We start from the raw sequence: 17,227 nt of genomic DNA on the forward strand, positions 1-17,227 counted from the left end.
CAAAACAAGAATAGACAAAGGGAGTCCACTGTAACAGCATTCGTACTATAGGAGTCCCAAAGGAGGAAGAAAGAGAAAAGGGGGCAGAAAATTTATTTAAAGAAATAAGAGTTGAAAACTTCCCTAATCTGGGGAAGGAAAGATATCCAGGTCCAAGAGGTACAGAGAACCCCTGACAAAATCAACAAAACCTAGTCCACACCAAGACATATCTTAATTAAGATGGCAAAATATAGTGATAAAGAAAAATATTAAAAGCAGAAAAACAAGAGTCACATACAAAGGAAATCCCCCTATAGCTATCAGCAGATTTTTCGGCAGAAACTTTCTAAGCCAAGAAGGAGTTGCATGATATATACAAAGTGCCGAATAGGAAAAACCTACAGTCAAGAATATGAATACTCTTACCAGCAGGCCTATCATTCAGAATAGGGGAGATAAAGAGTTTCCCAAGCAAACAAAAACTGAAGGAGCTCATCACCACCAAAGCAGTCCTGCAAGAAATATTAAAGGGGATGCTTCAAGCAGAAAGGTAAGACCAAAAATGACAGTATGAAGGTAAAAAACAAAAAAGCAGTAAAAATGAGTATTTTTGTAAAAAAAAAAATCAGTCAAGAAACTCACAAAATATAAAATATGGATATAAAATATGACACCATATACCTAAAATGTGAGGAGAGGATTAAAGAATAGCTTCAAACTTAAATGACCCTCAAATTAATATAGATGCTATAGGCAGAAGATGTTATATACAAACCTGACAGTAACCACAAATCAAAAACCACTAATAAATTTGCAAAGAATAAAGAGAAAGAAATCCAAATATACCACTAAAGAGCACCAGCAAACCATGAAAGAGAAAGACAAGGAAGGATCAGAGAAAATCTACAGAAGCAACCACAAGACAAGTAATAAAATGGCAATAAATACATATCTATTGATAATTACTTTGAATGTAAATGGACTAAATGCCCCAAACAAAGACACAGGCTAACAGAATGGATTAAAAAAATAAGATCCATCTTATGCTACCTACAAGAAACTCATTTTAGACCTAAAGACACCTGCATATTGAAAGTGAGGGACAGAGAAACATTTATCATGCAAATTAATGTCAAAAGAAAGCCAGAGTAGCAATACTTATATCATACAACTTTAAAACAAAGACTATAGGGGTGCCTGGGTAGCTCAGTTGATTAAGCATCTGACTCTTGATTTCAACTCAGGTCATAGTCTCAGGGTCATGAGATCAAGCCTTGTGTCAGGCTCTGCACTGAGCATACAGCCTGCTTAGGATTCTCTCTCTCCCTCTTCCTCTGCTTCTCCCCACCCTTGCAAAAAAAATTAAAAATAAAAATAAACAAAGACTGTAACAAGAGACAAAGAGGGATACTATATGATAATAAAGAAGATAATTGAAAAAGAAAATATAACAATTTTAAAATTTATGTATCCAACCTGGGAACACCCAAATATATAAAGCAGTTAATAACAAATATAAAGGAACTAATTGATAATGACACAATAATAGTAGAAGACTTTAACACCCCACTCACATCAATGGACAAATCATCTAAACAGAACATCAAGAAGGAAACAATGGCTTTGAATGACACACTGGACCAGATGAACTTAACAGATATATTCAGACATTCCAACCTAAGACAGCAAAATACACATTCTTTCAAATGCACATGGAACATTCTCCAGAATAGATCACATATTAGGCCACAAAACAAGCCTCAACAAATTCAAAAAGATCAAAATCATACCATACATCTTTTCTAACCATAATGCTATGAAACTAGAAGTCAGCCACAAGAAAAATATCTGGAAAGGCCACAAATACATGGAAGTTTAATAACATGCCATTAAACAATGAATGAGTCATGAACCAGGAAGTCAAAGAAGAAATAAAAAACTATATGAAAACAAATGAAAATGAAAACACAATAGTTCAAAAACTATTGGGACACAGCAAAAGCTGTTCTAAAAGGGACATTTATAGCCACAGGCCTATCCTGAGAAGCAAGAAAAATCTCAAATAAATAATGTAACCTTACATCTAAAGGAGCTAGACAATGAACACAAACAAAACCTAAAGCAGCAAAAGGAAGGAAATAATAAAGATGAGAGCAGAAATAAATAAAATAGAAACCTAAAAAAACAACAGATCAATGAAAACAGGAGTTGGTTCTTTGAAAAATCAATAAAATTGATAAATCTATAGCCAGACTTTTCAAGAAAAAAAGAGAAAGGACTCAAATAAATAAAATCACAAATTTAATAGTAGAAATATCAACAAACACCACAGAAATATAAGGTAATTTTATGAAAAACTATCAATCAAAAAATTGGACAATCTAGAAGTGGATATTCCTAGAAACATACAAACTACTAAAACTAAAATGGAAAGAAATAGAAAATTTGAACAGATCAAAAACCAGTGAGGAAATTGCATCAGTAATCAAAAAAATGCCACCAAACAAAAGTCCAGGACTGGATAGCTTCACAGGTAAATTCACCAAACATTTAGAGTTAATACCTATTCTTCTCAAACTATTCCAAAATAGAGAAAAGGAAGGAAAACTTCCAAATTCGTTCTTTGAGGCCAGCATTACCCTAATACCAAGATCAAAGAAACCACTAAAATAGAGAACTATAGGCCAATATCTCAGATGAACATAGAATTAAAATCCTCAACAAAATACTAGCAAACTGAATCCAGTAATACATTTTTAAAAATCATTCATCCCAATGACATGGGATTTATCCGGGTTGCAAGTTTGGTTCACAAATTCACAAATCAATCAACATGATACAACACATGAAGAAGAGGAAGTATAAGACCCATATGGTCATTTCAATAGATGCAGAAAAAAACATTTGACAAGGTAGAACACCCATTCATTATAAAAACTTTCAATGAAGTACATTTAGAGGGGAAATATCTCACCATAATAAGGGCCTTATATGAAAAACCCACAGCTAACATCATCCTTAATAGGTCAAGAAGAAGACAAGGATGCCCACTCTCACCATTTATTCAACATAGTACTGAAATTCCTAGCCACAGCAATCAGATAACAAAAAGAAATCAAATGCATCCAAATTGGTAAGGAACAAGTAAAACTTTCACTCTTTGCAGATGACATGATACTATATAAAGAAAACCAAAAGACTCCACTATGACTCCTGTTGCTAGAACTGATAAATAAATTCAGTAAAGTTGCAGGATACAAAATCAATGAACAGAAATTTGTTGCATTTATATACACCAATAATAAAGCAGCAGAAAGAGAAATTAAGGAATCAATCTCATTTACAACTGCATCAAAAACCAGAAGATACCTAGGAATAAACCTAACAAAAGAAGTAAAAGACCTGTACTCTGAAAACTATAAAACAAGATGAGAAAACTTGAAGATGACACGAAGAAATGGAAAGACATTCCATATTCACGGTTTGAAAGAACAAACATTGAAAAAAAAAAAAAAAAAGAAAGAACAAACATTGTTAAAATGTCTATATTGCCCAAAGCAATCTACACAATGCAATCCCTATCAAACTACCAACAGCATTTCTCACAGAATTAGAACAAATAATCCTAAAATTTGTATGGAACTATAAAAGACTCTGAATAGCTAAGGCAATCTTGAAGAACAGCAAAACTGTTCACAATTCTGGACTTCAAGTTATATTTCAAAGCTGTAGTAATCAAAACAGTATGATACTGGCACAAAAATAGACACACAGATAAATGGAACAAAATAGAAAGCCCAGAAATGAACCCACAATTAATATTTGACAAGGCAGGAAAGAATATCCAGTGGGAAAAAATGTCTTCAACAAATGGTGTTGGGAAAACCAGACAGAAACTTGCAAAAGAATGTAACTGGAGGGATTCCCTGGGTGGCGCAGCGGTTTGGCGCCTGCCTTTGGCCCAGGGCGCGATCCTGGAGTCCCCGGGATCGAATCCCACATCGGGCTCCTGGTGCATGGAGCCTGCTTCTCCCTCTGCCTATGTCTCTGCCTCTCTCTCTCTGTCTGTGACTATCATAAAAAAAAAAAAAAAATTAAGAATGTAACTGGAGGGATCCCTGGGTGGCGCAGTGGTTTAGCGCCTGCCTTTGGCCCAGGGCGCGATCCTGGAGACCCGGGATCGAATCCCACGTCAGGCTCCCGGTGCATGGAGCCTGCTTCTCCCTCTGCCTGTGTCTCTGCCTCTCTCTCTCTCTCTCTCTGTGACTATCATAAAATAAATAAAAATTAAAAAAAAAAAAAATTTTAAAAAAAAAAAAAGAATGTAACTGGACCACTTTATCTCTTTCTCATTTTTTTTCAGAGGTGGAGGGGAGGAACAGAGGGAGAGGGAGAGGATCTTAAGCAGACTCCACACCCAATTCAGAGGCTGACACGGGGTTCAATCTCACAACCCTGAGATCATGACTTGACCCAAAATTAAGAGTCAGGTGCTTAAGGGTCCTAAGTACCCTGGGACCACCTTCTTACATCATACACAAAAGTTCAAAATGGATTAGAGACCTAGAGCCATAAAAATTCTGGAAAGAGCACAAGAAGTAATTTCTCTGACATCAGCTGTAATAACTTTTTTCTATATAGGTCCCCTGAGGCAAGAGAAACACAACTGAAAATAAACTATTGGGACTACATCAAAACAAAAAGTTTATGCACAACAAAGGAAACAATCAACAAAACTAAAAACCAACCTATGGAATGGAAGAAGATATTTGCAGATAACACATCTGATAAAGGGTAAGTATCCAAAATATGTAAGGAACTTATAAAATTCAACACCCCCCCAAAAATAACCCAATTAAAAAATGGGCAGAAAATATGAGCAGACGTTTCTCCAAAAAGGACATCCAGATGGTCAACAGACACATGAAAAGCTCATCATCACTTATCATCAGGGTAATGCAAATCAAAACTACAATGAGCTATATCACCTCACACCTGTCAGAATGCCTAAAATCAACAACACAAGAAACAACAGGTGTTGGCGGGGATGTGGAGAAAAGGGAACCCTCTTGCGCTGTTGTGAGGAATGCTAACTGGTGTAGTCACTGTGGAAAAAACAGTATGAAGTTTACTCAAAAAGTTAAAAATAGAACTACCCTATGATCCAGCAATGACCCTATTGGATATTTACCCAAAGAATACAAAAACACCAACTCAAAGGGATACATGCACCCCTATGTTTATAGTAGCATTATTTACACTAGCCAATATGTGGAACAGCCCAAGCATCCATCAGTTGATGGATGGATAAAGAAGAAATGGTATATACATACAATGGAATATTATTCAGCCATCAAAAAAGAATAAAATCTTGCCATTTGCAACAGTGTGGATGGAGCTAGTGCGTATAATGCTAAATAAAATCTGTCAGAGAATGACAAATACCATATGATTTTCCTCATATATGGAATTTAAGAAACAAAACAAATGAGCAAAAGGGGGAAAAAAGAGACAAACCAAGAAGGAGACTCTTAACTATAAAAAACAAACTGATGGTTACCAGAGAGGAAGGGGTGACAGGATGGGTGAAATGGGTGATGGGGATTAAGGAGTGCACTTGTGATAAGCACTGGGTAGTTAAAATAAAAACTTAAAAAAAAAAAAAAAGAACTGTATAGCATATGTTATCTCAAAAAAATAAAGGTAATATAATTTTTGAGGCACTTTTTTCACAATCCTTAACATTAAATTGTTTCATCATTGTCTTTCTTCTAGCATTCTCTATTTCCCAACTGAAAATAAAGAGAGGGAATAGCAATCAGAACTACGGTATGTTTCATGAATGTTTGGCATTTAAATTTCATAAAATTTAGAACTGAATGGCCTTCAGTATGCTTTTGATACATGTGCTAGTAGATTTTTTTAAATATATACGTTATCACCAGGGTAACATTTAACACATGAGAAGGAATTTCTGTTAGACTTGAATCCAGAAAATTAATCTGATGTCTATCTAAAAATAGAAATGTTTTTTCTTCTATGTCCTTTTCTCTATTTTTAAAAGCCTACTACTTATTCATTCGCCTTCCCAGATGTTAGCTGGGAAAGCTGAATCTTTTTTTCTTTTTTCTTTTCTTTTTTTTTTTTTTTTTTGCAGCCTCACTAGAAGAACTCATAGATACACAAAAGTGTTAATCACACCAAAGGTGCAAATTACATCAAAATCTTATGGAATTAAAGAATTTAAGTATCTGTTGTTGCCACTTCATCTTCCATTATTAAATGCATATAAATCACAAGGTGTGTACCTGTGAGAATTTTGTAAATTAGCAAACATCCAAAATGTAGTACTAATGGGAATGACATTTAGGCTTTGAGGCAGAGCTAAATTCAGGTTTCTGAAAGGTTGGTCAGCTGCTCCATGCAGATGTTGTTTTTATTTAGTGTTATGATCATTTCGTCATATAATTTCTTGAAGTGGCAAGAAACTTGAGGCTTGAGACATTTTTAGAAGAGGTAGTTCCTATGTTCCTCCTGGATGCACATATGAATTACAGTCATCTGGGTCCACACCCATGACCTAAAGAAGTGCTTTTCAAACTGGGTCATAATCCATTCATAGGCATGGAAATCACCTTATGAATTAAAGCCAACATTTTAAAAAGTAGAAGATAATAGAAAAACATAATATCATAGTTATGTATTTATTGTTGAAAAGGGAAGCTTTGTTTCAGTGTGTGTGTGTGTGTGTGTGTGTGTGTCTGTGCGCGCTGGGTTATGATACAAAATGTATGTTTGGGGGTGAGCCAACAAAATATATTTTAAAGCCATGGATATTATGTTACTAATGTATAGTTCCCAGTCAATATAAACTACCAATACTAGGAAATTAGTACAAACCTAATGGAAAATAATATTTCAGAAAGTTTCATAGAATTTGAAATTATGCGTAACCTCTGAACCAGTTATTTATTATTTATATATAGTTATTATTTTTTACTATCCATCTTAAGAAAATACTCCAAATTTCAGAAAATATTTTTGCATAAGAATATTCATCACACTGTCATTCATTATACTAGAAACCCCAAACAGTTGCAGTGCTCAATAACATAGCAACATTAAGTCCATTTTTAGAACATGAACCAATCGAGCATTGTGTCATCATTAAAAACACTATTTTCATAGGATTTATAATGATGTGGAAAATGTTTATGACATAATATTAAATAGAAAGGATTCAAAATTACTTATATTCTATAACCTTAACAATTGTAAAAACTTGTTAGAAGAAAAATGCTAAAGTAGTGGTGCTCAGAGTGATTATGATTTTCATTCTGTTTTTCTATATTTTTCAAGTTTTTTACAGTCCACAAGTGACATATCTATTGTCTAGGGTAAAGAGTTTTTCTTAAAAAAAAAAAAAAAAATAAGACACCCCCTCACTAAGATAGCCAAGTAATAATGTGGTGTTGGTCGTTTGCTTTTGCAAAGATGCTACCTTGGCTGACTCTCCCTGTTGGGTCATGGAGAGTAAGACTGCCCTTCCTTTAAATGCATTTTCATAATGTAATGATTTTCAAGGATCTGTTTCCTATTCTTCCTGTGTGATTAACACCAAAGCAATAGCACTAGAGTCAGGGTTTCAGGCCTCCCACGCAGTGTCCAATACATGTTCTTTTCCTTTCCTCAAGACCAGTGTATTAGTTTCTTACTGCTACTGTAACAAACCACCATTAACCTGGTGGCATAGAACAACAGATTTATCTTAGAGCTCTGGAGGACAGGAATCCAACACGGTTCTCACTGGGCTAAATTTAATGTATCACCAGGCCTCAGGTCCTTCGGAAGAGACACTGTTTCCTTGCATTTTCCAGCCTCTAGAAGCCACTTGCAGCCATGGCCATTCCTCCATCTTCAAAGCCAGCAGTTTAGCATCTTGAACTCTCTGCTTCCATTTCCACATTGCCTTCTCTGACTCTGACCCTCTGCCTCCCTCTTAATAAGGACCCTTCAGATACAATGAGTCCATCTGGATAATCTAGGCTAACTCCCCATTTCAATATCCTTAAAATAGTTAAGGTCATTCGCAAAGTCCCTTTTGCATTGTAAATCACACATTCACAGGCTCTGGGGATTAGGACATGAACATCTTTAGGGGGGCCATTATTCTGTCTACACAACCAGGCTTGACAGAGCAGCTTGAAACTGGGAGTTTATTTCTCTTGCATTACAGCTAGAGTGGTCTGAAAATTGCACTGTACCCAATTAGGGGTCCCAAATGTGCATGGACCTGTGATTTTCCACTAGGGGGCAACATCCTGTAGGAACAGGATCTTCACTCAGTTCTTGGCACCTGCCAAAGGTTAACTGAAGAGATGGTGCCGAGCTTTACTGTTACAGTGCAAGTCTACAGCACCACAAAAATGTAGTCAAGGTGCCCAAGCATGCATAAATAGATGCTGGAGGATTTGCAGTTGCAATCATAATCCCTTCATATTGCTACCTCTTCGGTTATAGTTGTGTAGAAGCAAATGAGCCAGAGGAGGGAGATTAAGAGCTCAAAAAAATTCAGAGGTTATTCCAAGTTGCTTTTGTTTTTATTTTAAAACTTTTTAAGTTTCTTAAGTAATACCACATTGTAAAAAATATATATTGGAAAATACAGTTAAGCAATAATAAAAGTATTGTTTTTATGTCACTTTTGGCTCTTCAAAGCTGAATACAAAACAACTAAGTGTCAGCCTTTTAATTGTTAAAGACCTTTTCACTGAGTTATGGATTTAGAAAATTAAAGTTCATGTAAACAACTAAATTAAACTTCAAAGTAATAAGAACCGTTGGTTATTAGCTTAACTACCTTCACACCTACTGTTTTTGGTTTGTCTTAAACTCAATAGTATGTTATTTCTTGAAAGTTAACTTCACTGACATTAATTTAGAGTCATGGTATTCTCCAGGTTTGAGCAGACCTCTCAGTCTTGCAGCTTTTCTTTTTTAGATCCCAGTTCGTGTTTTCTCTGCTTTTCTTCAAAGCTGATAAATGAAATAAAATGCCAGCATTTATCATAAGCCAATGAGACTTTCCTTTTATTCCCTCATTGTGGACAATAAAGAAATTTGATTCTTTCCTGTATGTCTCTTCATTTCCTTTAAGCTTTTCCTTCTCAAAAAATTCCAGCTTCCTCTCCATTTGTCTAGTTTCTGCCCAGCCCCTCAAAACTCAGCTCAAACACTGCTTCTTCCCTAAACCCTGAGAGAACGCAGGGGTCAGTGCTGATTTCTCCCCTCTCTGAGAGAACACAGGGGTTAATGCTGATTTCTACCCCCTACAAGTTTCTCTAGAACTCACCCACTACCCCACATCTGACACTTAATCACTCATGTGTTTACCGTGCACGCTGCAGTCAGGTCTCCTGGCCCTTTCCCCAGGACTTCAGTCACTCCTGCTCATGCCACCTCTTGGGTCCACTGTTTTGCCCAAAACAGGTCTTTACATTTGATAATGGGATTAAACTTCCAAATACTTACATCTTTCACCCTAGACACATTACAAGCTGTTGGAAGGTGGAGATCACATTTATTCACGTAAAATACAGCAAATGTAGATAGAGGTCCTACTTTTTGCCAGGCAGGGTGCCAAGCGCTAGAAATATAAGGATAAACTAAGATAACCCTTACCTGTAAAGTTCTTAGAGTTTAGTGTAGAACAGAGAATGACACTACAGTGTGAAAAGCATCTTAATACAGGAAAATGCAGGGGGTCGCCCAGAGGGCCGAAAGGTCAGGAAAGCACTTCCAGAGGAAAAACCCTCCAACTGTGAGGCTCAAAAGACAAAGGAGGGCAAAAGTGAGGGGATTCGCATTCACTCAGCCGGCACTCTGTGTTCCACATGGACCAGGTACCACTCATGTAATCCTTAAAGCAACCCTGGGAAATACGTAGGGAGGACAGAGGAAACCAGATAGGTATGATTCACTTATACATCTCACCATCCATTACCAGACCAGCAAATTCCCATGTAGTGCTTCTTACGTGCCAGCACTATTCCAAATACTTCACATGCGTTACTCCTTTGATCATGACAACAACCCTGCAAGGTAAATACTGTGGCTACCTTTATTTTACACATCGGTAGAGCAAGTACAGTTCTCATAGGCACCCAGCAGATATGTGGGTGAGCTGGATTTAAACCAGGCAATCTGACCCCAGAGTCTGTGCTCATAACCACCACACTACACTGTGTGACCTCTACCGGACTATTTTATCATCCCTTGAATGTGTTTATTAGAAAAGGTAAGGAACATTCTCACTGAAAAAGTCAGCAACTCAAAACTGTGTAAAATATAATTTCCACACTTCTCCTGATTCCATTTCCAGTATTATCGGCGAGTTTTGAAGCTAAATATTATTAACCTCTGAGTGAGTCTCAGACATGTTAAGAGATTTGCCTGGGGTCACAGCTGTTAAGTGGGAAACTGGGATTTAGAATCAAGTCTTTGTAGCTTTAACAACTGGGGGGAACTACCAAGCAAACTGGGGGATCTGGGGAAGGGCCCCCAAGTAACAACTAGCCCGTGCTCTGTTGGCAAAGCCAACAAGAGCTGCACATGCCCTGCTGATGAAACTGGGCTTCTCTCATTGGTGATGCACAAGCTGGGGGACATGAGCCTAATGGCCTTTCAGGAAGGTCTTTCTGGTGACTGTGGAGGATAGAAGGTTAGAAACCAGAACATGGAACAAGGGAATGGGAAGGACTGACAAATACTCATGATACTGGTAGACAGAATGAGGTACTTGACACATCTCTTATGGGGAGGGAAAAGTTAAAGTTTAAAGTTAATTAAGTTAAAGGAAATACCCTTAAGGCAGAACAAGGTCAAGTGGCCCTATCTTAATGGCCTGTAGAGGAGGGGTGGGAGCTCTGAGAGGCAGACAGAACCTTCTATCATGGGTTACTTGAGAGAACGGAGGTTAAGGATCTGAATCCACAAGCTGACCCCACCAGGGCAGCCAGAAGAACATTTCTGCCGCCCCCTTCCATAGACTGTACCCTGTTTCCTGTGATTTCCCTCCTCTCCAAGTCTCTTTTTTTTTTTTTTAGAGGAATTGAATTCTTTTTTTTTTTTTTTTTAATTTATGATAGTCACAGAGAGAGAGAGAGAGAGAGAGAGAGAGGCAGAGACATAGGCAGAGGGAGAAGCAGGCTCCATGCACCGGGAGCCCGATGTGGGATTCGATCCCGGGTCTCCAGGATCGCGCCCTGGGCCAAAGGCAGGCGCTAAACTGCTGCACCACCCAGGGATCCCTCCAAGTCTCATTTAATCCAATTCACTTGGATAAATATAACCCAGTCAATGGTTTCTCAGACCTGCTCTTGACAGAAGATGTGCATTACCTTTGGCAAACCATGTTTAAAAATTCCAGACTCCCATCCCTCACTGGCCAGGTACGTAAGGGAAATGTGTGGAGCAGTCAGGTATAAACTGGAAGTGGGAGAAAATGTGGCAAGCTCAAGAATACATTTCTGCAAGCCTACTCATTCCAGTTCAATTTTTTTTTTCTTTGAATCAACATGCTGGTCAAAGAAAACACCATGAAGCCTCATTATTTGGGGATTCTGAATCTGTCAATTTGCCTACTTGCTGAAATATATTTATGACCCTAAAATCAATACTTACAGCAACTCTTTTTTTTTTTTAATTTTTATTTATTTATGATAGTCAGAGAGAGAGAGAGAGAGAGAGAGAGGCAGAGACATAGGCAGAGGGAGAAGCAGGCTCCATGCACCGGGAGCCCAATGTGGGATTCGATCCCGGGTCTCCAGGATCGTGCCCTGGGCCAAAGGCAGGCGCCAAACCGCTGCGCCACCCAGGGATCCCCTACAGCAACTCTTGTAGTCATTTGTAGACATGGACAGAGTGGTGAAAATTTTGAGTCTACTGGCACACATGTTCCCAGCTGATACCAAACAAGCCAACACTCTGTGCCTTTTTGTCTCAGCCCTCACACAATTAACAAGCATTCATCTCCCTGGTCTTATTGAGTGCCATATTTTTCTCATTTTTGTGCCTTTTTTTTTTTTTTTGTCAGTGTTTTGCTATTTAAAATGGCCCCCAAGTGTAGTGCTGAAAAGCTGTCTACTGTTCCTAAGTGCAAGAAGGCTGTGATGCGTGTTATGGAGAAAACACATGTGTTAGATAAGCTTCATTTGGGCTTAAGTTAGAGTGCTATTGGCTGTGAGTTCAATGCTGTTAAAAGAATGTTAATTTTTGTATTGTATTAGTTTTTGTATACCAACAATATATATTAAATAAAATAAAGATAAAATAAATAAATAAAATAAAATAATAAAAATAAAATAAAATAAAGATTTTATTTATTTGAGAGAAGAGAGAAGAAAGAGAGAGCATGATCAGGGGGGCAGAGGGAGAAGCAGATTTCCTGCAGAGCAAGGATGGGGTGGTGGGGCTGGATCCCAGGAATCTGGGATTGTGACCTGAACTGAAGGCAGCCACAGGTAGCCACTCAACCAACTGAGCCACCCAGGTGCCCCAAATAAGCGGTCTTTAAACAGAAACACACATTTTTTTTTAATTTTAAAGTTGTTTTTTTTTTTTTTTTTAATTTGAGAGAGAGTGAGAGAGAGCATGAGTGGGGCATGGGTAGAGGGAGAAGCTGACTCCCCACTGAGCAGGGAACCCAACATGGGGCTTGAGCCCAGGACCCTGGGATCATGACCTGAGCTGAAGGCAGAAGCTTAAACGACTGAGCCAGTCAGGCGCCCCAAGAGAAACACACATTAAACAAAGTTATATACTGACTGGTTGACAAAAATGTGACCAGAGTTCTCACAGAGATCTAAATCTATATTTCCTCTGGGAGCAATGGTTCAGTTTCTGATGAAACTTTATAGAATGTAGCTACCAATAATAATGAGTATCATCTGTATCTGAGAGCCTCTCATTCTGCTACAGTTGGGGAGCTCCTATTCAATGACTTTATCCTAGTTCTCAAAGTTCTCAGAGTCTCAATCATGGACTTCTAGGGTATGGTGTGTTGTCACCTGAGACTCATAATAAAGCACTAAGAGTTTGTGTATGATTTTTTAATTATTAAGCAAAATTTGAAGTTATCTCTATAATAATGTCACTTACATTCCGGAATGCTTTCCAGAGTGGGAAGATGTACCAGTCACATCCCTCACCCTCTAAAAAAGCCCGGAAATGCTTTCAGGTCTCCTGCCAGTGCTTCCTTCCCATTGACCAAACCCAACTGGAAACCAGCTGACAAAGGAGCCTGAGGTCAATCTTTAAAGCAAAGAGAAGGACAAAGAATGAATCTGAGGGAGGGGTAAATGGAGAATTAAGCCAATATGGGGAGCCAGATATTAATCAGGCAATCCTTTAACTAATGTAGAGATACGTACTAAATACTCTGAACAAAAAAGACTTGGTGTTCTGACAGTTTAGGACACAGGAGCATGACCCAGACCGGGAGCGAGGGGAGACTCCCCAAAATAAAGCTTGATTGCCACGCTCACATCCACAGAGCCCTTTACAGAGAGGGAGGGCTTCTGACAGCAGAGGGAAAGACTTAAAAACAAAACGGAGATTCCTTGAACTCCTGAGGGCCCTCTGGCTGCCCAAGGCCCTGGCCATCATCCACTGTCCAGGGCACCAAAAGGCAGACACGCCAGTAGCCAGGGGAAACCGGCTAGCCGATTTAAAAGCAAAGAAGGCAGCCCTTTTGGTGACCCAGGTCTTAGCAACCACGCGACCTGATCGGGGGCACCGACCCTGCCTGACACCCCCAACTATACTGATGCTGATTTACACTGGATCAAACGCTTGCCTGTGACCCAGTGCTTGCGTGGCTGGTGGAGGGCCGCAGACTCCAGCATCATCCTGCCTGAGGAACTAGGACGATGAGTCCTGTCCAAAATGCATCGGAGTACTCCTGTGGGAACAAGGAGGATGGAAGACCTCATACGACATGCAAAGATCACTATTAAAGACTCTCGAGCAAAGATCGAGCAGATCGTGGCGAGCTGCCACGCATGCCAGTTAACTAATGCCTCCGCCCATGGATCTAACCCAGGCACCCGGCTCCGGGGGGGACCGCCCAGGAGCCTCCTGGGAAGTGGACTTCACTGAGGTAAAACCTGGAAAATACTGATACGGGTATTTACTAGTGTTTGTAGATACTTTTTCAGGATGGACAGAGGCATTTCCCACCAAACATGAAACGGCACAGACCGTGACCAAGAACCTGCTGGAAGACATCATACCGAGGTATGGTTTTCCTGTTAAGATTGGGTCAGACAACAGCCCAGGATTCGTCTCTAAGGTAACACGGGGAGTGGCCCTAGTACTTGGGGCACACTGGAAATGACATTGTGCACATAGGCCCCAGAGCTCAGGACAGGTAGAGAGGATGAACGGAACAGTAAAGGAGACCTTAACTAAATTAGCCCTGGAGACTGGCGGGGACTGGGTGACTCTCCCCTCCTTTGCCCTATATAGGGTGAGGAACTCTCCATGTAAGATGGGACTGACCCCCTACGAGATCATGTTCGGTCTTCCTCCACCCGTTATCCCCAATTTAAAACCCGAGGTGCTTGCTGAATTTGATGATCACCAACTTCTTTTCTCCCTCCAAATGTTACAACGAACCCATGAGCAGGTGTGGCCTAAGCTGAGGGCCCTCTTGCGGAGATACCAACACCAGATACTTCAACCTCGCTGGAAGGGACCCTACATCGTGATCCTGACCACTCCCACCGCTCTCAAGGTCGACGGGATTACTCCCTGGGTCCACTACACCCACGTCCGGCCAGCTGACCCACACGCCGTTCTCAAGGACTTTGTTCCAGAATGGAAAAGCCAACCGAACAAGGACAATACCCTAAAGCTAAGACTGCACCGTTCTCACTTATTTCCCACCTCCAAGACTCCCTAGTCTGAGGTTGTCTTTCAAAATAGAAGGGGATTAGACTTAGTCTTCTTACAACAAAGGGTGGGGTGGGGATGGTTCTGTGCTGCCTTAAACGTAAGATGTTGCTTCTTCCCTGGAATGTAAATGGGAGCGAGAATAGCAACAAGGTTGGTTCGAATCCTGGTTTAATCATTCCCCCTGGCTCACTCTGAGAGCAACCTGGACCCATGATTGGGTCCTTCCTTAGGTTCCTCTGAGAGGGGGAAATGTGGAGGCCGAGAAAATGAAGGCCATTCCACTTTAAGTTCAGCGTTAGCACAAGTACAGCCATCCCAGGCCCCTGTGAATAAGAGCTGAACTTTACCTTACTTCAGTTACAGGAAGAAAACAGCTTACAGCTTAACATCCTAGAAAGCCCCTATTAGAATGAGAACAGAGCCAAAGCCAAGGGCAGGAAGCCCCTATTAGAATAAGAACAGAGCTCAATGCTCTTGAAAGCCCCATATCAAAATGTAAACAGAACTTGAGAAATTCCTCCACCCCTTCTGAAGATCCCCTACACCAGCCTATAAAAACTAAGCTGAAACCCACCTCGGGGTCCAAGTCCCTGCTCCGCTGTGTCGGGTGTACTTGGACACAAGCTCGAGCTTGTAAATAAACCCTCGTGTGTTTGCATGGAAAAAAACAAAACAAAATAAAGCTTGAGAACAGATTGAACTGAGATCTGAAAGATGAGTAAGGGACAAGCATCTTAGTTAAAGGCAACAGCATGTGAAAGGCCCTTACAACTAAGGCAGGAGCAGGGTACTCAGAGAGCTGCTAAGATGTAAAATCAGTAGAATTCTGAGAGGTAATTTGGCAATTGCTATAAATTTTTTAACGTGCTTCTCTTCAACCCACAAATCTTGTTTAGGTTTCTATCAGAAAAACTACTTGCACATAGGAACAGAGTAGCATTAACCCTTTGTTGAAGACAACAGTGTTTATCATAACCAAACTCTGAAAACAGCCTAAATGCCCATGAATAAGGAAATGGTGAAATAAACTATAAATATCCATCTTATGAAATGCCAGACAACAATTAAAAGGTAGTTTGGAAATATGCAGAAGATGTAGTGGTTAAGAAAAAAAAAAAAAAAGGCCGCACGGGTGGCTCCGCGGTTTGGTGCCGCCTTCAGCCCAGGGCCTGATCCTGGAGACCCGGGATCGAGTCCCACGTTGGGCTCCCTGCATGGAGCCTGCTTCTCCCTCTGCCTGTGTCTCCACCTCTCTCTCTGTGTCTCTGATGAATGAATAAATAAAATCTTTTAAAAAAAAAAAAAGAAAATTTGAAAACAATATAAATAGCATGTTCACATTTATATAAAAAATCTATATTTATAACACATATAAATATAATAGCAAATATAATAGCACTGGAGAGTCTGAATGGATACAAATCATATCAACAAAGGGATTATCTCTGGAGTGGGGAAAGGAAAGAACATTTTTTTTTCTTTTTTTTTTTAAAGATTTTATTTATTTATTTGAGAGAGAGAGAACAAGCAGGAGGAGGAGTGGAGGGAAAGGGAGACAATCTCAAGCAGACCCTCATGAGTGCAGAGCCCAACTCCAGCTGGATCTCACAACCCTGAGGTCACAACCTGAGCCAAAACCAAGAGTCATATGCTTAACTGGCTGAGCCCCCCTAAGCACCCCTCTTTTTCTTTTTATCTACATATCAACTTCTAAGTCATTTGAAACCTTATAATCTGTATATAATTAGGTATATATTAAATTATTATGTCAAAAAAAGAGAAAAGGAGTTTGTTTTGTTTTTGTTTTTTTACTTAAGCACTGTTAGTATCTATCAGTGTCACCCTGGAAAAGGCAAGCTTTCACAGAATAATTACTTCCAAAAGTTCATCTTAGTCCTCAAAGATCGTGGCCATTTTCAACCTTGGCTGCACATAGGTTTTAACCTAGTGAGCTTCTTAAAAATTCTGGTGCTCAGGCCCCAGATCCATAGATTCTAGTTAATTAGTCATGGTGGGTGCTGGGCATGAGAATTTCTTAAGGTTCCTCAAGTGATTCCAGTGTGCAACCAACACTGAGAAACACTACTCTCTGACATCTTTATCCAATGGGTTCTTAGAGTCAAAACCTGGCTGAGAGGTTTAATCACCTTGGAATTGGTACTCTGTTGCACAAACTAGTGGCTAGAAAGGGTATTGGTAAAGCTGTCATCATCCAACACTATGAGTTATTATCAAAGACAGCAGGCACACACTTTGGCCTTGGAGTTGAAGGCCAACGACTGACCATCCT

Source organism: Canis lupus, chromosome 19 (assembly GCF_011100685.1).
Source record: "Canis lupus familiaris isolate Mischka breed German Shepherd chromosome 19, alternate assembly UU_Cfam_GSD_1.0, whole genome shotgun sequence".
NCBI lineage: Eukaryota > Metazoa > Chordata > Mammalia > Carnivora > Canidae > Canis > Canis lupus.